Here is a 20,483-nt window from a genome sequence, read left to right on the forward strand (position 1 = left end):
GGGCGGCGTGGCCCGCCTGCGCAGAGCCGCTTGCCTCGGGCGACCCCGTGCCCCAGACAGCTCGCGGTCCGCAGGGCGCTGCGGGCCGCGGGCGACACGGACAGGCTTCGACAGCTCTCACACCGCGGCAGGCGCGGTCGATAGCAAGGGCCTCCAATCACGCCGCGACGACGACGTCGTACACCCGCAGGGAGCAGGCGAACTCGAGGGCCGCGCTCACAGTAGTCCGAGAGCTGCTGTAGTGCAGGCTGCTGGAGGGCGGCCACGACGTGCTGCTGGAGCGAGTGGCAGAGCTCCTAGGATTCGCCGCCTCGGGGGCTCACCCCTTCTCCACCCAGCTCCCATCTCAAGCCCAGGGCGGCCCGCGCGGGGGCTCCGCGCACGCCCGCGGACTCCAAGGCTACTCCAACGCCAGCGAAGCTGTCAGCGCCGGACCAGCGGCGGCGCTGCCCCCGCTCCCGGTCCGCGAAGAAGAAGGACTCGACGCGACCCGCGGCCCCAGTGGACAGCCGCGCTGCCACCCCACGGTGGGCGCGTCAGGCAGGACCGCATGGCATGCGGGGCATTACGGCTTGGCATTCGGGATGACGGCGCCGGAGGAATACATGCCCCTCATGATGGACCAAGGACACCCACACGAGAGCGAACAAGGCTCGCTCCTCAGCCCAAGCTGGGGGGACGAGGCGCCAAAAGCTGAGCCCTTCTGGGAGCCCCGGGACGGTCCCACTGGGCACGCTGGGGGCAACGATTATCGGGTACCGCTAATTCTTCAGGAGCAGGCATACGCTAACCATGGATCGCAGGAGGTGCAGGTCGCCACAGCGAGCAGCTGCCCCGCTCCCACAGTCTCCTGCACCTCGGGAGGAGGGCGCAGGGGGCTGCAGGAGAGGGGCCGGGATCCGACATCACCACCGCGGCGTTCGGAGCAAGGTGTTCTCAGGAGGTAGGCCCTCCGCTGGGAAGGTGCCTCAGGGCCTGCCCCCGGCGGAGGACCCGTGGTCGTCGGGGGAACCGCTGGCGACCGCTCTACCCCATCGGCGGCGTCCTGGTTTCCGGTCGTCGTTGATGGCACTAGAGTGTGGCGCAAGGCGGGGCCCTCATCTGGCGATATGAAGCAAGGCCAGTACCTGTGAAGAAGGCCCAGTGCCTGTGGAGCTCGCCACCCCGTGACACTCTCACGTAATAATGAGTGGGGCTATACACGCCCTGGAGTCTCAAGGGTGCCAGCCTCAGGACCTGGGGCTCCCTCCCACACCCAATGGCAGCACTTAGCTCCGCGCTGGTGAGAAGACGTCCAAGACTAGACTAGGTGCTGGACGCGGCCTTTTGTTTGGTTTCGTTGCTCTTCCCTTTGGTTGTCGCTTTCCCCCGCTGGATTCAAGTTGGATTCGAATTTGAGATTTGCGTGTGTTCGGGGAAGGGCTGCTTAGTCTCGTTCGAGCAATTTCTCGTGTTTTGGTTACTGCTTGGCCTCAGCTGCCTCCCCTCGCGAGCCCCTCGTGAGCCGGGTCAGGCCTATCTTGCGCGCAGCCCAGACTGCCACCGACGTGACCTCTCAGGAGGGTGTTTTACTGCAGATCCTACGAACCCAATCAGGGAACACTCGAGACACCACAACCCCCCGCGGGCTGCCTCAGGGCCAGCACGGGACAAAGGTAAACTAGCCAACCAGCGCGTCACTTGGGCCAACCACTTGGCGCGGGCGCATGGGCAATGTAGCGTCTACTAATACGATGAACACAAGTTTTACATAAGGGGCTCCCCCTCCAAAATGCTCTCACTGCAATCAGGCCAAAACCTGAGTTCTATTCATGCAGGGTAAGGAAGTAGGAGCGATGCACAATCAGTCGGATGAATCCCCCAATGCGTTCTCAGGAGCACCACCCGAGCCGTTGCTGGCGACGCTGAACTCGCCATCGCTATCCACGTCGCCGCCAGCGGCATCAGGGCCGTTCACCACGCCGCCCTCGTCGGCCGCCATGATCACATCATCGTTGTCTGAAGTGAAGGCCCTGATAAGAGCATCCACATTGTCTTCCACCCAGTGTGCCAGGTTGCCTCGGACGGCATGGGGGACTAGGGCGATGGCGGCGTCAAAATCAAAGTGGGGATCCATGTTCCGGAGGTGGCTGAAGACGCTAGAAAAGGCGCGCCCAAGCAGGGCACGGCTCCTCTCCTCCACCAACCTGTCAGCCCTGACCGACCGCGCCTCCAGCTGCGTCACCACGTTAGTGAAGAACTGAGGATTGCCAGCATAGTTGACTGCGTGCGGCTCGCCAACAGCCGCCTCACAGATGTTGCCCAAGGCTGTGTTGGCTCTCTCCCGGAGTGTGGCAAGCATGGGGCCGTGCTCATGCTCCAGGATCCGCCGCTGATGGATCTCATCCGCGTTCTGGCCCGCGACGACCTCAGCCTCCTCCACCCGCTGGCGGAGAAGGAGCACCTCGGCCTGGGAGGCAGTTAACTCACCTTGCGCCACCTCAAGAGCGGCCCGGAAAGCGTCGGCCCGCTGCGTCGCCTCCTCCAGCTTGGCCCTCAAGGCAGCAGTCCTGCCTTCAGCTTCAGCCCGGATCAACCCCAGCTTCTCTTCGAACTCGTGCTCGAGGTTCAAATGCGCCATCGCCACTCGACGTCCGACCTCCTCCAGGACGCGGGCTTCCTGTGTAGCAACATCATCCTCCGCCTGCTTCACCAAGCGCTCCCTCATCTCCAGACGCTCGTACTCTCGGGTACGTTCGGCGGCTTCCAGCGTCAGCGCCTCCTCACGCTTCTGGAGCTCTGCTGAGTCGCCGGAGGCCACCTTCATCGACGCGAGGGCTGCCTCGCGCAGCTCCACCTGCTCCTCTAATGAGTGGCACCAGGCCAGGAGCTCCCGAGCCCGCTCCTCCGCCGCCGTTCGCCGCTGGTCAGCTTCCCGAGCCTCCTCAGCGGCCCAAGATCGGGCCTCCCGAGAGGCCACCAGCGACGCCTTGGCCTCTGTGTCGTCAAGATCACGCTGACGGCTCGCAAGGGCGATGGCGCCCTCCAGCTCGCGCCTCTCTGCAGCCAGGCGCAGGCCCTCGGCCTCAAAGCGCGCGTCTTCATCGGCAAGCTCCTCTCCAAGCAGGCTTACCGCGTCAGCCGCCCTTCGAAGGAATCCTTGGCGGAGAACGCGACGCTCCCGAGCGCGCTCGAGCACGTCTTCCACACCATCATCTGCCCCAAGCAAGCGCCGGGGGCCGCAAGTCAGCACTCCCCCTCCGGGCTGGGGGCTGGCACCCTCGCGACGGCCGGGCACACCGTGTCAAAAGCCCGGCCTGGGGCCAGCCCGTCCCCAGGTGAAGAGCGCAGGAAGCGCCTCAGCCAATCGCAGTCCATGACCAGGCGAGAAGCCCACGGGAGGCTGGCTATGCCACGAGAAGGCCCGCGAAGGATCGCGAGGTGCGCAGGGCCACGATACGCCTCGAGACGGTTCACCTCGTCGATCGCCCTCACCACAAGGGCTCCACTGCTTGGAGCGCTTGAGGACGATGGAGGGGGCGAAGCCAAGGGGAACGGCTCCTCAGTCGTCTCCACAAGCTCGGCTGCAAGGGGCCTGCGGAGCAATGGTCAGTAAGAGCAACAGAAGGATCGGGAGCTGGGAAAGGAGAAGGCTTACTCATCAGTGGCGAAGTACTTCCTATGCTTCAGCAGGCGACAAGGGTAATCATCGCCCAGGGCCTCCCTTCTTCTTCCGGAGGGCCTCAAAGTCCACGCGGAAGCGGCCTAAGAGTCGGGTGCAGGGATCAACCTGCGACGAAGATGGAGCGTCAAGGTGATCTGCGTCAGGGGCGCCTGCCTGATGTGCGCCGCCAATCGCCTCGCCAAGAGAAGCCGCCGGAGCCTCAGTGGCCCCGGTCGTAGGCGCAGAGGGCAGCTGCTTGTCACCCTCAGCCTCAGCGGCACGGGCCCCGATAACTGCTTCCTCATGAGCATCGCCCGACGCTGGCGCCCCGCGGGGAGCCCCCTCGGCCTCCGGCGCCTCGTGCCTCCCTGCTCCGCCACTTGAGGAAGAGCGGCCTTGGCCGACTGGAAGGGCGGTCACCACCACTGGGTTCTCACGAGGCCCCTGGAAGCCGGCGGGGCGCGGCCCCCACTCATCGAAGATAGGCATCTGCCTCACAAAAATCGCCCCCGCTCTGGCAGAGGTAGATCAAGGCCCCTCCCTGCTGGATACTGCCAGGGTTGGGGTCCCCCGTCAGGGTCAAGAGCGCCATCCTCAGCACTTCAGGCGTCAGGTCCTCTTCCTGGAGCCTCATACGATCATCGCGCCCGCTGAAGGCCCACATCCGGCGGGAGTGGCGCTGGAGAGGAGCAACGCAGCGTAGCAGGAACTCCTTCACCACCTTGGGTGCTGTCGCGCCAAGCGACCTCAAGAACGCGAAGCGGTGCCAGACGAAGACGAGCCGGGGGCTCTCAAGCGTCTCCTGGCCCCAGCCCGAATTGGGGACAGCAGGCGAAGTTGGCTCCGACAGCAGGGGGCTGGGCACCCCAGCATCCACATACAGCCACCGCTCGCGGAACCCAACCGCGGGTGGAGGGAGCTTGAATTCGGGAGCGCCCTGGGTCCCTTAAAGGAACCCAAGGAAATCTTTGGCAGCGGGTCTGGATCAGGGGTCATGGTCGAGGAGAAGATTCCTCTCCAAACCATGGGCCCCCTCCCCCATTTCGGCACCTCAGGGGAGGCCCCACCATGTTCTTCGAGTCCTTTGGCACTAGTGCTCACACAACCCAGTCCTGGAACCCGTGGTCCATCAATGGCGACGAGCACAGAGCTTGACGAAGAGCTCCAGCGCATCTTGGCATCGCTGTACCAAGGAGTCGCAGAGGTGGACGACTCTGTCGCCATCGCCATGGACCTATCCTTCATGTAGTCCCTGGTGACAGACCTCAAAGAAATGCAGGAGCGGCACAGCCGGATGTGGCAGGAGCTTAAGGAGCAGCGCCAATCTGCCAACAAGGTGGATCAGAAGCTAAAGAACAAGGGGGTTGAGCTGTGTGAGTGGCACGACAAGCATTTCCAAGTCCTCCTGAGGCAACAGGAAACACTTTCAATGATGAGGGAGGATGCCATTGCTGGAGAAACATGTCTGGCGGAGCGCAAGGCTCTCCTAGACGCCACAGAGCAGAGCATTGCTCTCCGGGCGGAGAATCTTGAAGCCACTCTCCGCGTGAAGCATGAAGATCTAGAGGTCCTCGTGCGGTAGCGCACCAAGGAACTGGACAACAAGCACAAGGCCGTCCTAGATGCTCTTGCTACTAATTTTGCTGCTCGGATGAAGATGTGTGCCGATGGCCTTGTTGCTTGCTACCTCTTGAACACTGTGTTGGTTTTCCCTTGAAGAGGAAAGGGTGATGCAGCAAAGTAGCGTAAGTATTTCCCTTAGTTTTTGAGAACCAAGGCATCAATCCAGTAGGAGGCCACGCACGAGTCCCTCGTACCTACACAAACAAATAAATCCTTGCAACCAACGCGATAAGGGGTTGTCAATCCCTACACTCACTTACCAGAGTGAGATCTGATAGATATGATAGGATAATATTTTTGGTATTTTTATGATAAAGATGCAAACTAAAATAAAAGGTAATAAAAATAACTAAGTGTTGGAAGATTAATATGATGGAAAATAGACCCGGGGGCCATAGGTTTCACTAGTGACTTCTCTCAAGAGCATAAGTATTCACGGTGGGTAAACAAATTATTGTTGAGCAATTGACAGAATTGAGCATAGTTATGAGAATACCTAGGTATGGTCATGTATATAGGCATCACGTCAGAGACAAGTAGACCGACTCCTGCCTGCATCTACTACTATTACTCCACACATCGACCGCTATCCAGCATGCATATAGAGTATTAAGTTCAAGAGAATAGAGTAACGCTTTAAGCAAGATGACATGATGTAGAGGGATAAACTCATGCAATATGATATAAACCCCATCTTGTTATCCTCGGTGGCAACAATACAATACGTGCCTTGCTGCCCCTACTGTCACTGGGAAAGGACACCGCAAGATTGAACCCAAAGCTAAGCACTTCTCCCATTGCAAGAAAGATCAATCTAGTAGGGCAAACCAAACTAATAATTCGAAGAGACTTGCAAAGATAACCAATCATACATAAAATAATTCAGAGAAGATTCAAATATTGTTCATAGATAAACTTGATCATAAACCCACAATTCATTGGTCTCAACAAACACACCGCAAAAGAAGATTACATCGAATAGATATCCACAAAAGAGGGGGAGAACTTTGTATTGAGATCCAAAAAGAGAGAAGAAGCCATCTAGCTAATAACTATGGACCCGAAGGTCTGGGGTAAACTACTCACACTTCATCGGAGGGGCTATGGTGTTGATATAGAAGCCCTCCATGATCGATGCCCCCTCTGGCGGAGCTCCGGGAAAGGCCCCAAGATGGGATCTCGTGGATACAGAAAGTTACGTCAGTGGAATTAGGGTTTTGGCTCCGTATCTGATAGTTTAGGGGTACGTAGGTATATATAGGAGGAAGGAGTACGTTGGTGGAGCAACAAGGGGGCCACGAGGGTGGAGGGCACGCCCAGGGGGTAGGTGTGCCCCCTACCTCGTGGCCTCCTGGTTGATGTCTTGACGTAGGGTCCAAGTCCTCTGGATCATGTTCGTTCCGAAAATCACGTTCCCGAAGGTTTCATTCTATTTGGACTCCATTTGATATTCTTTTTCTGCGAAACTCTGAAATAGGCAAAAAACAACAATTCTGGGTTGGGCCTCTGGTTAATAGGTTAGTCCCAAGAATAATATAAAAGTGTATAATAAAGCTAAATAATGTCCAAAACAGAATATAATATAGCATGGAACAATAAAAAATTATAGATACGTTGGAGACGTATCAAGCATCCCCAAGCTTAATTCCTGCCCGTCCTCGAGTAGGTAAATGATAAAACAGATTTTTTTTTATGTGGAATGCTACTTGGCATAATTTCAATGTAATTATTCTTAATTGTGGTATGAATATTCAGATCCTAAAGATTCAAGATAAAAGTTCAATATTGACATAAAAATAATAATACTTCAAACATACTAACTAAGCAATTATGTCCTCTCAAAATAACATGGCCAAAGAAAGTTCATCCCTACAAAATCATATAATTTAGTCATCCTCCATTTTCGTCACACAAGAATGCTCTCATCATGCACAACCTCGATGACAAGCCAAACAATTGTTTCATACTTTATTAATCTCAAACTTTTTCAACCTTCACACAATACATGAGCTTGAGCCATGGATATAGCACTATGGGTGGAATAGAATATAATGATGGGGGTTATGTGGAGAAGACAAAAAAGAGAGAAAGTCTCACATCAACGAGGCTAACCAATGAGCTATGGATATGCCCATCAATTGATGTTAATGCAAGGAGTAGGGATTGCCATGCAACGGATGCACTAGAGCTATAAATATATGAAAGCTCAACAAAAGAAACTAAGTGGGTGTGCATCCAACTTGCTTGCTCAAGAAGACCTAGGGAATTTGAGGAAGCCCATTGTTGGAATATACAAGTCAAGTTCTATAATGAAAAGTTCCCACTAGTATATAAAAGTGACAAAACAAAAGACTCTCTATCATGAAGATTATGGTGCTACTTTGAAGCACAAGTGTGGTAAAAAGGATAGTAACATTGTCCCTTCTCTCTTTTTCTCTCATTTTTTGGGGCCTTCTCTTTTTCTCCTCACTTGGGACAATGCTCTAGAAAATGATGATCATCACACTTCTATTTATTTACAACTCAATGATTACAACTCGATACTAGAAAAAAGTATGACTCTATATGAATGCCTCCGGCGGTGTACCAGGATATGCAATGAACCAAGAGTGACATGTATGAAAGAATTATGAATGGTGGCTTTGCCACAAATACTATGTCAACTACATGATCATGCAAAGCAATATGACAATGATGAACGTGTCGTGATAAACGGAACGGTGGAAAGTTGCATGGCAATATATCTCGGAATGGCTATGGGAATGCCATAATAGGTAAGTATGGTGGCTGTTTTGAGGAAGATATAACAAGGTTTATGTGTGAAAGAGCGTATCATATCACGGGGTTTGGATGCACCGGCGAAATTTGCACCAACTCTCAATGTGAGAAAGGGCAATGCACGGTACCGAAGAGGCTAGCAATGATGGAAAGGTGAGAGTGCGTATAATCCATGGACTCAACATTAGTCATAAAGAACTCAGATACTTATTGCAAAAATCTACAAGTCATCAAAAACCAAGCACTACATGCATGCTCCTAGGGGGATAGATTGGTAGGAAAAGACCATCGCTCATCCCCGACCGCCACTCATAAGGAGGACAATCAAAGAACACCTCATGTTTCAAATTTGTTACATAACGTTTACATACGTGCATGTTACGGGACTTGCAAACTTCAACACAAGTATTTTTCAACTTCACAACTACTCAACTAGCACAAATTTGATATCACTACCTCCATGTCTCAAAACAATCATCAAGCATCAAACCTCTCTTAGTATTCAACACAATCATAAGAAAGTTTTTTACTAGTCTTGAATACCTAGCATATTAGGATTATTTAATTAAAGTACCATGCTATTTAAGACTCTCAAAATAATCTAAGTGAAGCATGAGAGAATAATAGTTTCTATAAAACAAAACCACTACCGTGCTCTAAAAGATATAAGTGAAGTTCTAGAGCAAAAACTATATAACTCAAAAGATATAAGTGAAGCACATAGGGTATTCTAATAATTTCCGAATCATGTGTGTCTCTCTCAAAAGGTGTGTACAGCCAGGATGATTGTGGTAAACTAAAAATCAAAGACTCAAATCATACAAAACGCTCCAAGCAAAACAAATATCATGTGGTGAATAAAAATATAGCTCCAAGTAAAGTTACCGATGGAAGTAGACGAAAGAGGGGATGCCTTCCGGGGCATCCCCAAGCTTTGGCTTTTAGGTGTCCTTAGATTATCTTGGGGTGCCTTGGGCATCCCCAAGCTTAGGCTCTTGCCACTCCTTGTTCCATAATCCATCAAATCATTCACCCAAAACTTGAAAACTTCACAACACAAAACTTAAAGTAGAAAATCTCGTGAGCTCCGTTAGCGAAAGAAAACAAGACACCACTTCAAGGTACTGTAATGAACTCATTATTTATTTATATTGGTGTTAAACCTACTGTATTCCAACTTATCTATGGTTTATAAACTATTTTACTAGCCCTAGATTCATTAAAATAAGCAAACAACACACGAAAAACAGAATCTGTCAAAAACAGAACAGTCTGTAGTAATCTGTAGCTAACGCAAGATCTAGAAACCCAAAAATTATAAAATAAATTTCTGGACGTGAGGAATGTATCTATTAATCATCTGAAAAAAGAATTAACTTAATATCACTTTCAAAATAAAAATGTCAGCAATTCTCGTGAGCGCCAAAGTTCTGTTTTTTACAGCAAGATTAAAAAGACTTTCCCCAAGTCTTCCCAACGGTTCTACTTGGCATAAACACTAATTAAACACAAAAGACACAACCAAAATATAGGCTAGATAAATTATTTATTACTAAACAGGAGCAAAAATCAAGGAATAAAAATAAAATTGGGTTGCCTCCCAACAAGCGCTATCGTTTAACGCCCCTAGCTAGGAATAAGAAGCAAGGATAGATCTAGGTATCGCCATAATAATAGGATAGATCATTAAAACTCATTTCGTATTCTCTACGTTCAGCAGCAAGTTTTCTTTGAGGCAAGAAAAAGTAATCAAAAGGGCTAAATTTAATGGGACAAAAGTCCCCAAGATCAACTTTAGGAGGTATAGGTTCCTCCTTCGGCCCTTCGTATTGCACAACCAATTCATCATTATAGGCATTCTTTTGACAGAACTTTGTGAGCCTATACTCAAGAGAATATCCTAGCTCATTATCTCAAATAGAAAAATCATTATTAAGTTCAGAAAGTCTATCAACTAGAACATTGGTAGGAACCTTTTTTCTAAGGTTTTCATTGAAAGCAACATAATCTAGAGATTGAAAACGCATTATTTCCTCTTGATCAAATAGGATAATTTCTATGGGAGGACGGCCAGCGTCCACCCTATAATGCGCAAAGATTTATTTGGCCTCTTTTATTATAAATCTGAATTCATGAGCCAAAAAGATAGTAGAGGCACGCTTAACAGGAGAATGCTCAATATTAGAAAATCCTAGGAAATCCTTTGTATGCAAGGGTGCATGTGCATAAATTGCCTTTCAAGTTCAACTACAAGCATGGCAATAGCGTCCGCAAGACTACTAGTTTTATGAAGAATAGAACTACCCATAGAAGGCAAAGCACCGACACAAGTAAAGAAATCTTGAATAACCCCTTTTCCAATAATATTACCACTACCAATTCGGAATTTTTTTGTATGTAAGGTAGGGGGTTCTTCAGCGGGAGCATCAAAATTTTCCATGTTATTACTATTGTACATATCGACAATAGTTTCTCCAATTTCATACATAACGGCAGAAAGTTAGAGGAGTAAAAAGAAAGAGGGAGATGAATAAAACGGCAAGGATGAAGTGGGGGAGAGGAAAACGAGAGGCAAATGGCAAATAATGTAATGCGGGACATAAGGGTTTGTGATGGGTACTTGGTGTGTTGACTTTTGCGTAGACCTCCCCGGCAAAGGCGCCAGAAATCCTTCTTGCTACCTCTTGAGCACTGCGCTGGTTTTCCCTTGAAGAGGAAAGGGTGATGCAGCAAAGTAGCGTAAGTATTTCCCTCAGTTTTTGAGAACCAAGGTATCAATCCAGTAGGAGGCCACGCACGAGTCCCTCGTACCTACACAAACAGATAAATCCTCGCAACCAACGCGATAAGGGGTTGTCAATCCCTACACGGTCACTTACGAGAGTGAGATCTGATAGATATGATAGGATAATATTTTTGGTATTTTTATGGTAAAGATGCAAAGTAAAATAAAAGGCAATAAAAATAACCAAGTGTTGGAAGATTAATATGATGGAAAATAGACCCGGGGCCCATAGGTTTCGCTAGTGGCTTCTCTCAATAGCATAAGCATTCACGGTGGGTAAACAAATTACTGTTGAGCAATTGACAGAATTGAGCATAGTTATGAGAATATCTAGTTATGATCATGTATATAGGCATCACGTCCGAGACAAGTAGACCGACTCCTGCCTGCATCTACTACTATTACTCGACACATCGACCGCTATCCATCATGCATCTAGAGTATTAAGTTCAAGAGAATAGAGCAACACTTTAAGCAAGATGACATGATGTAGAGGGATAAACTCATGCAATATGATATAAACCCCATCTTGTTATCCTCGATGGCAACAATACAATATGTGCCTTGCTGCCCCTACTCTCACTGGGAAAGGACACCGCAAGATTGAACCCAAAGCTAAGCACTTCTCCCATTGCAAGAAAGATCAATCTAGTAGGCCAAACCAAACTGATAATTCGAAGAGACTTGCAAAGATAACCAATCATACATAAAGGAATTCAGAGAAGATTCAAATATTGTTCATAAACCCACAATTCATCGGTCTCAACAAACACACCGCAAAAGAAGATTACATCGAATAGATCTCCACAAGAGAGGGGGGGAACTTTGTATTGAGATCCAAAAAGAGAGAAGAAGCCATCTAGCTAATAACTATGGACCTGAAGGTCTGAGGTAAACTACTCAAACTTCATTGGAGGGGCTATGGTGTTGATGTAGAAGCCCTCCGTGATCGATGCCCCCTCCGGCGGAGCTCTGGAAAAGGCCCCAAGATGGGATCTCGTGGATACAGAAAGTTACGGTGGTGGAATTAGGGTTTTGGCTCCGTATCTGGTAGTTTGGGGGTACGTTGGTATATATAGGAGGAAGGGGTACGTCGATGGAGCAACAGGGGGCCCACAAGGGTGGAGGGCGCACCCAGGGGGGTAGGCGCAGCCGCCTACCTCGTGGCCTCCTGGTTGATGTCTTGACGTAGGGTCCAAGTCCTCTGGATCACGTTCATTCCGAAAATCACGTTCTCAAAGGTTTCATTCCGTTTGGACTCTGTTTGATATTCTTTTTCTGCGAAACTCTGAAATAGGCAAAAACAGCAATTCTGGGCTGGGCCTCGGGTTAATAGGTTAGTCCAAAAAATAATATAAAAGTGTATAATAAAGCCCAATAATTTCCAAAACAGAATATAATATATCATGGAACAATAAAACATTATAGATACGTTGGAGACGTATCATTGCTGCCTCTGCTGACAAAATGGACCTTGACCAGCAAGTGGCTGAGATGATGGAGAAGCTTGCCAGGAGTACCAAGGAGGTCTCGTCCCTCAAGGAGGAGGCGCAGAAAATGAAGTCCCTCCTGAAGGACACGCAATCGCAGCTTTCCTCCAAGATCCAAGGCCTCGAGACCGCCACCAGCACCATGGAAGATCTGAGGGCCAGGATCGGCTCTTTGGAGAGCTCAATTGAGTCTATTGAGGCCCGCGAGAAGCAGTTATGGAAGGATCTAGATACGGCGAGGCGCCTCCGGAAGGATGCGGAGGACGCGATGGCAAACCAATCCTAGCAGGTCGACCTCTGGACTAAAGGCTTGATAGATGTTGCCGAACGCCTTGCGGTCCAAACTGCAGCGATGGGCATGGAAGGGCTAGTTTACTCGGCCAGCAAGTGGGAGACCCCAGTGCCAAGCTTGGTGTCTTCTTCAATGAGTTGATTGACAAGATGAAGGCGCATGAAGAAGGAAGGTTCGGCCGCTTCACAACTGAGTCCCGGAAGCTCGCCCGCAACACTCTCTTCATGGTCCTAAGGAACTTCGCCTACCGCCACCCAGACCTTGATCTTAATGCCGACTTCAGGAAGCCGCCGCCGGGCGCAGACGTCCCTGCTACCGAGGATAATGCCACCCCTCTTGCCGACAAGGTTCTTCGCGTCTGCGTTGCTTCGCAGGGCCGCCAGACCCAGCCTTGAACTGTCCTATAATCAAGACAATGATGCATGCCTTGTGTTTAGACACCGTTCTATTTATGCTTCATGTTGCGTTTAATACTTTTGCTTAATATGAATTGTGTGTTTATCCGCTTTTAGATTTATCCATGCAGCATCCGCGTAATTAGTTTCTATGCACACTTAGGTTGCCTGGCGGTAGCATATTCCTGCAATGGTCGTGAGGGTCTGGCCCTCAATAGTTATTTTGGCGTGAGTGCGTCCCAGCAGGTTTTTCCGAAGTAGTTTTCGACGTAGCGACTCATTCCGCGAGCTGGCTCTGGACGGAACGAGGGTGCGGCCAAGGATCTAACAGAGGTACCATTTCGTGAAAGATTTCATCATGTGAACACTCCGGTACTCAAGGGATAAACATACATAATATTAAAAGAAATCTGTAATGGCGCAAGGATAGCATGAACTTAGCTTTTATCTGTGCCCTCGTCCATCTTTTTCAGTTACGGCCGCTGGTTGGGCTCGTAATACTTCGAAAAATATGGAGTCGCATGCATGTCAATATCTGACTTCCGGCAAGGGTCGGCTAGAATCAAATGTATATCTTGCGGGTGGTAGGACACGACGCCGAGCATGCTGGGTTTTTCTCTCTCCTTCTCTTCACACTTCTGAACAATCCAATGGCTATCGGCACAAAAGTCACGCTAATGCGGACGGCCTTGTCGGAGCGTACTTGCCAGGGGATCGACCAACGGATTCGCACCAACACTATACTCAGGATTTTCCCAAGCAGGGTAGATGCTGAACCGGGTTTCGTGTGGACGTCGATGATGCTAAAACCCCAAAGCAGCTCGATTGTCGAAGAGTGAGAGCGGCAGAGAGATAAGACCACGTACCATTTAGAACCGTCCTCTTCTCCAAACGGGGATCGTGGCATGCCCACGCTACCTGGTCCGCCCGAGGCGGTCTTATCGCCCCATCTGCTGGCTTTCATCGCTGCTGAGGTCGCGATGGGATGAGGTAATGGAGTCCGGGCGGGACCGGAGGGGGAGCGGTGTGGCTCTCCCGCTCCATCCCTACCTTTCTCCACATCTCTTCTGACGCCATTCAACAATGGAGTTGTTGGTGGAGCATGTGATGAAGATGACATGTTGCTTGATACGTCTCCAGCGTATCTATAATTTTTGATTGCTCCATGCTATATTATCTACTGTTTTGGACATTATTGGGCTTTATTATCCACTTTTATATTACTTTTGGGACTAACCTATTAACCGGAGGCCTAGCCCAGAATTGCTGTTTTTTGCCTATTTTAGGGTTTCGAAGAAAAGGAATATCAAACGGAGTCCAAACGGAATGAAACCTTCGAGAACGTGATTTTCTCAACGAACAAGACCCGGGAGACTTGGATGCTACGTCAAGAAAGAAAAGAGGAGGCCACGAGGTAGGGGGCGCGCCTACCTCCCCCCCCCCCCAGGTGCGCCCTCCACCCTCGTGGGCCCCCTATTGCTCCACCGACGTACTCCTTCCTCCTATATATACCTACATACCCCCAAACGATCAGATATGGAGCCAAAACCCTAATTCCACCGCTGTAACTTTCTGTATCCACGAGATCCCATCTTGGGGCCTATTCCGGAGCTCCGCTGGAGGGGGCATCGATCACGGAGGGCTTCTACATCAACACCATAGCCCCTCCGATGAAGTGTGAGTAGTTTACCTCAGACCTACGGGTCCATAGTTAGTAGCTAGATGGCTTCTTCTCTCTTTTTGGATCTCAATACAATGTTCTCCCCCTCTCTTGTGGAGAACTATTCGATGTAATCTTCTTTTTGTGGTGTGTTTGTTGGGACCGATGAATTGTGGGTTTATGATCAAGTCTATCTATGAATAATATTTGAATCTTCTCTGAATTCTTTTATGTATGATTGGTTATCTTTGCAAGTCTCTTCGAATTATCAGTTTGGTTTGGCCTACTAGATTGATCTTTCTTGCAATGGGAGAAGTGCTTAGCTTTGGGTTCAATCTTGTGGTGTCCTTTCCCAGTGACAGTACGGGCAGCAAGGCACGTATTGTATTGTTGCCATCGAGGATAACAAGATGGGGTTTTCTTCATATTGCATGAGTCTATCCCTCTACATCATGTCATCTTGCTTAAGGCGTTACTCTGTTTTTAACTTAATACTCTAGATGCATGCTGGATAGCGGTCGATGAGTGGAGTAATAGTAGTAGATGCAGGCAGGAGTCAGTATACTTGTCTCAGACGTGATGCATATATACATGATCATACCTAGATATTCTCATAACTATGCTCAATTCTGTCAATTGCTCAACAGTAATTTTTCACCCACCGTAGAATACTTATGCTCTCAAGAGAAGCCACTAGTGAAACCTATGGCCCCCGGGTCTATCTTCATCATATTAAGCTCCTACTACTTAGTTATTTCCTTTGCTATTTACTTTACCTTTATTTTACTTTGCATCATTATCATAAAAATACCAAAAATATTATCTTATCATATCTATCAGATCTCACTCTGGTAAGTGGCCTTATAGGGATTGACAACCCCTATTTGCGTTGGTTGCGAGGATTTATTTGTTTTTTGCAGGTACGAGGGACTCGCGCATAGCCTCCTATTGGATTGATACCTTGGTTCTCAAAAACTAAGGGAAATACTTACGCTACTTTGTTGCATCATCCCTTCCTCTTCGGGGAAAACCAACGCAGTGCTCAAGAGGTAGCACTGCTCATGCTTTCAGGTTCGAGCAAGTGACCCCCTACCTGGTGCGCCAAAGATGTCGCGGGAAACCAAGGACACCTATGGGACCGAGAGTCCCTTTCTGGTTCGGTGGTGGGATGGCACGTTGCACATAGAGCAGAAGAATGTGGGACAGCACGGCAGAGATCACGCGGGCAATCTTTACCCAGGTTCGGGCCGCCGTGAGGCGTAAAACCCTACTCCCACTTTGGTCGATTGATGGTGGAAAAATGATGGTGAGCGCAGCACGCTTGCCCGGCAGGGTTGCCTTGAGGCCAGAGTGGCTGCGCTTATGAGAATTCTAGTGTGTGGATGAGCTACCCCAGTGTCCAACCCCTTCTATGGTTGCCTTGGGCCTCCTTTTATAGATTAAGGGGTCACAACAGTGGCAAATCAGTCATTATACACTGATTAGATAGCAAATAGTTCTATCATACCTAACTTTGCTGGCTGACAGAGCGCATTAAATGTGCCACTCAATGTCACATCACAGCTCGCCCGGCAAGCCCTGCCGGGCTATATTGCCAGCTTCCCGCCTGCTTGTTGGACACGTCGTAGGACGGGTGTCACTTGGAGGTATTTTCCGTAGGAAGTGGCTGCCATGTGGCGAATAGCAGCCTCTTAGTCACTTTGGAGCTTGACACCGCACTGATTAATGACTTGGGTCGTGATGTGGTGGAGTGGTGGCGCGGCTCGCCTCCGCTAGTCCCGACAGGCTTGCCGAGATGCTCTAGAAGCTTGCTTCTGGGGGTAACCCCGTCCTCGCCAGGCTCCCCTGCCCGGCAAGGGAGGCTTTTCCCTTAGCAACGTATTGCTTCTCTGGCTCTTCTTGGTCTTCTTGATCTGCATGTTGGTTCTTCGAAGAGCTGATCCCTCGGGCTTCAATCTAATCTTGGAGTTGTGGTCTTGTTCTTGTACCTGTAGGCCTCACCGTCCGTGCACGTGTCAGGGGGAAATATACACCCCTGTTTGTGTTCCCTGATAGGTGGCCTTCTCTTTCTCCCAGGCATCTCCCTCCGTGGAAAATCCGGCTTTGAGCTTCTCATTTTCATCTAGGCTAAATTTAAACTTGGAGTCAGATTTGGGCGTTTCAGCTTCTTGATGTTCAAGCATGTTCTTCAATTCCACCAATTGGGACTCATTCGAGCTTAAAACATCCTGCAAGTAAGAATTAAAAGTTATAAGTGTATCAATCAAGGCATAATTTCCATACAAGTCCCAAGCACATTGCAAGCAATACACTTGGCACTTGGGGGCTAATGCATGAGGAAGTTCTTTTCAAGTTGCATTTTCAGCAGACTCGGTACATCTCTATCAGATAAGCCGGCCTGTGAGGCCTACGAAGTGAAGTTATCCTTTAAAAGTAATACAGTGGATCCCGCTCATCTTTATTAGATAAGCCGGCACATGAGGGCTATGACTTGAAATTTTCAATGGCATATTGATAAAAGTCTTGACCATACTCAACGAATTCTTTCCTATGCATAAGACTTGGGGGTTGGATATATATGCATACCTCGTATTTCTGTCGCATTCTCTTAACTAAATCAGCTTCCAAGTCACGACTGCTATGTAGGCGGCTCGGATATCTAGAATATAATTCATTGACATCCAAGTTTGAGTAGCTTGCAATGTCGAATCGGGTTTTGCTCTTCTCAGAGGAAAGTTGTTCCTCCTTGGTAGAATGCTTAGCCAAAATAGTGGGATTCCGCGGTTCTACATAACCAGTGACCAAGACATCCTCGGTATCTACTTCGGCAGGCTTGGTTGGGTCTGGCGGCTTAGCACTTGACGGGTCAACACCCATTGGATCCACGGGGGTGTCATGAGCTTCTGGCGGTGGGTCACTAGTAGTGTCTTCGGGGTTCTGATTTGAAGCTTTGGATGCTGGAGTCTGTTTCTTAGGCCAACTAACATTAGGATCTTCGGCCGGCTTACCTATCTTTAACTTCTTGCTTGGTTTGGCTATACCACTAAAAGTAAGTCATACAAGGATGTGAATATACCAGTTTAAAGTGTTAAAACAAAGAAGTCAAATGTTCTTACCCAGGGGCAATCTTGAAGGGAGGCATCTGAGTCCCAATAGAGTCGCTAGAGGATGAGTGAGAAGTTCCCTGATGATTTGAGTTGGAAGGATTAAGTGGTTGACGGATAAGACCCGCTTTTGGAAAGGAGTGGATTAAAGTATGTGGCACCTCTTTCCGGCGTTTGCGAGGGACCGGCGTGTTGGGTAAGCCAGCAGAAAGTTATCCGCCTCCACCATTCCGTGTTGTGCGATGGGCTTCATGTTGTTGCTTCTTCAAAAGAAAGTTGGGACCCAAGTAAGCTAAAGGGTGAGAAAACCTTACTTTTCGGGTCACTTTCCAAACTCCATGTCTTGGCTAGAGCTCTAAGTCAAAGGAAATGATAGTTACCTCATCAACCTTTGCCTGGCTGGTCTTCGCATCATCCTGAGAGGAATCAGCGTCAATAAGATGCACAAGAAAGGAGCCAAGAGAATCGAGTTCGACCTCTGACTCAGCATCTAGGCCGAATAGCTCTGTTACGTCTGTTTTCTTCTTGGTTTTCTTTGAAGCTTTGGTTTTTGCCCTGGCCTTTTTGGCCGGCTTATCCTACAGTTTCTTATTCCAAAAAGGAGAGTCGGCCTGAAGAAAGCAAGTGATAATAAGGAGAATGCAATGTATGAGAATAATGAATTAAGTAAAGATGGTTGAAATACTTACAGCTGGAGCCGGGTTAAGGGAGAAAAAGGGATTCAAGCCCGTCTTACTGCAGCTTTCTAAGATTTCCCCGAGTAGTGTTTTAGTTATCTTATTGATCTATTTGTCTTCCAAATGCATTTGATAATGACGCTATGGATCTTTGACATCACAAGTGTATTCGCACATTAAGCCGGGCCGATGACTCAAAGGTATGATTCTCTAGGCGACCGAGCATCGGACCAGATCAACTCCGGTCAATCCATTAGCCAGCAGGGCTCTTACCTTTGAAAAGGTAGGCATATACATAGCCCGTTCAGCAGTGCTGATCCGATACGAAGTTGGATGTTTTGGGCTAAGCCGGCACTCGCAGAAACCCGGCAGAGGATTTTTGCCAGATGGAGATGTGTCTTGGCAAGAAAACCAGGTCTAGTTCCAGTCTGTGGGGTGACTGGGAAGTGCGGCTGCGGGGAATATAGCATCTCTTCGCTTTTGAATTGAAATTCCACCAAGTTCTAGGCTGGGCCCGTCTGTAAAATCGGTCTGGCAGTTCAAATAATAGTATTCTCTGAAAAGGTCAATGCTAGGCTCTTCTTGAAGGTATACTTCACAGAAAACTTGAAAATGGCAGATGTTGGAAATGGAATTCGGTCTGATATCTTAGGGGTGAAGTTGAAAAAAGTGTAGTACGTCGCGGAAGAATTTTGAGCCAGGTGGTGAGAAACCACGGATCATATGGTCGGCAAAAACTATGACTTCACCTTCCTTTGGTTGAGGTCTAACTTCTGTCCGTGGAACCTGCCAGTGGATAACATCTTTGGCTGATAAGACGCCCACTTGAACATACTCATTAAGAGTTTGCTCCGTAACAATGGAAGCGACCAATCACATAGGTGACGGTTTCAGTCATTTTTTCTGGTTAAAAGGCCTGATAATGAAACATTGGCGGGTTAATGTTCGCAATGATGAGCAGATCAATGATTAAGGAGAAAGCTTGTTATGCATGAAAGGATAGATTGCAATGGACGACACAGATAAATCAGTTTGATTAAGCCGACAAGGTGCCAGTGGGTTATACAGGCATGATTAAGAATGGACAGATACTAGCAGTTCACAAATTCATAAGTAAGCCGGCTGGTGTTGGCTGGTTTCAAGGTATCACTTGAGCTTCCCATAGAGCAGTGGTCAAGCAAGCATTTACACGTCTAGATTTGAGTGCAAATTCACTAAGTGCTAAACAAACAAGTTTCACAGGATCAGCTTATAATTTTGGATCTATGGCAATTCAAAAAACAGATGGAAATTGTTAAACCTAAAACACAGAGGACGAACTACTATGTTGGGGAGTGAATCTCGTCAGCACGGAATAGATCTATAATTGATAGCAGATACTAAGGTAATCAAAGCATGACTTCAGCATCGCGTCTGGGTTCAACAATACAATATGGCAGATGAACTACAAGCGAGCACGACGAACATCGGTGAACACCAAAGAACCGAGGAACCCTAATGCAGATTGGAAGCAAAATGGGGATGGGTACCTGGTGATGCCGATGGACAGCGGAGGGGCACCACATTTTTTCTGGGGTGAATCAGGTTGATGTAGCGGCCAAGGAAACGTTGTCGATAGGGCCGGCGGAGCTCCGGTGGCATCGAGCGTCGCAAGGAAGAAGAAGAGGCAGAGGTAGGGGTAAAAGTGAAAAGGAGGGCCCCATGTCCCTATTTATAAGGAAGTGATAAGATGGCATGTGCGGAAATCGAGGAGGCAAAATGATTATGTTAACAATGTGGGCGCCTCGATTTCTGGGAAGCCTATTAAAGTTAAACATCCATTGAGATATCCTGGGTCTTGTGCGGAATTAATGGACAAGAGGTCATGGCGGGTTACCATGATTCTGTTTATATGACGTCATGGTGGGTCATAGTGGTCTGCATAAAATTCAGCACCAATGCACAGTCTGTTAAGTTAAACAATGAAGATTGACATGAACAAGTTCAGATCAACCTGGGGCCTAATGTTGGGGATATAGCTCCGAGGTTTGACCCGC

The sequence above is a fragment of the Triticum urartu genome, chromosome 1A (assembly GCF_056163025.1).
Source record: "Triticum urartu cultivar PI428250 chromosome 1A, HENAU_Tu73, whole genome shotgun sequence".
In the NCBI taxonomy this organism is placed as follows: domain Eukaryota; kingdom Viridiplantae; phylum Streptophyta; class Magnoliopsida; order Poales; family Poaceae; genus Triticum; species Triticum urartu.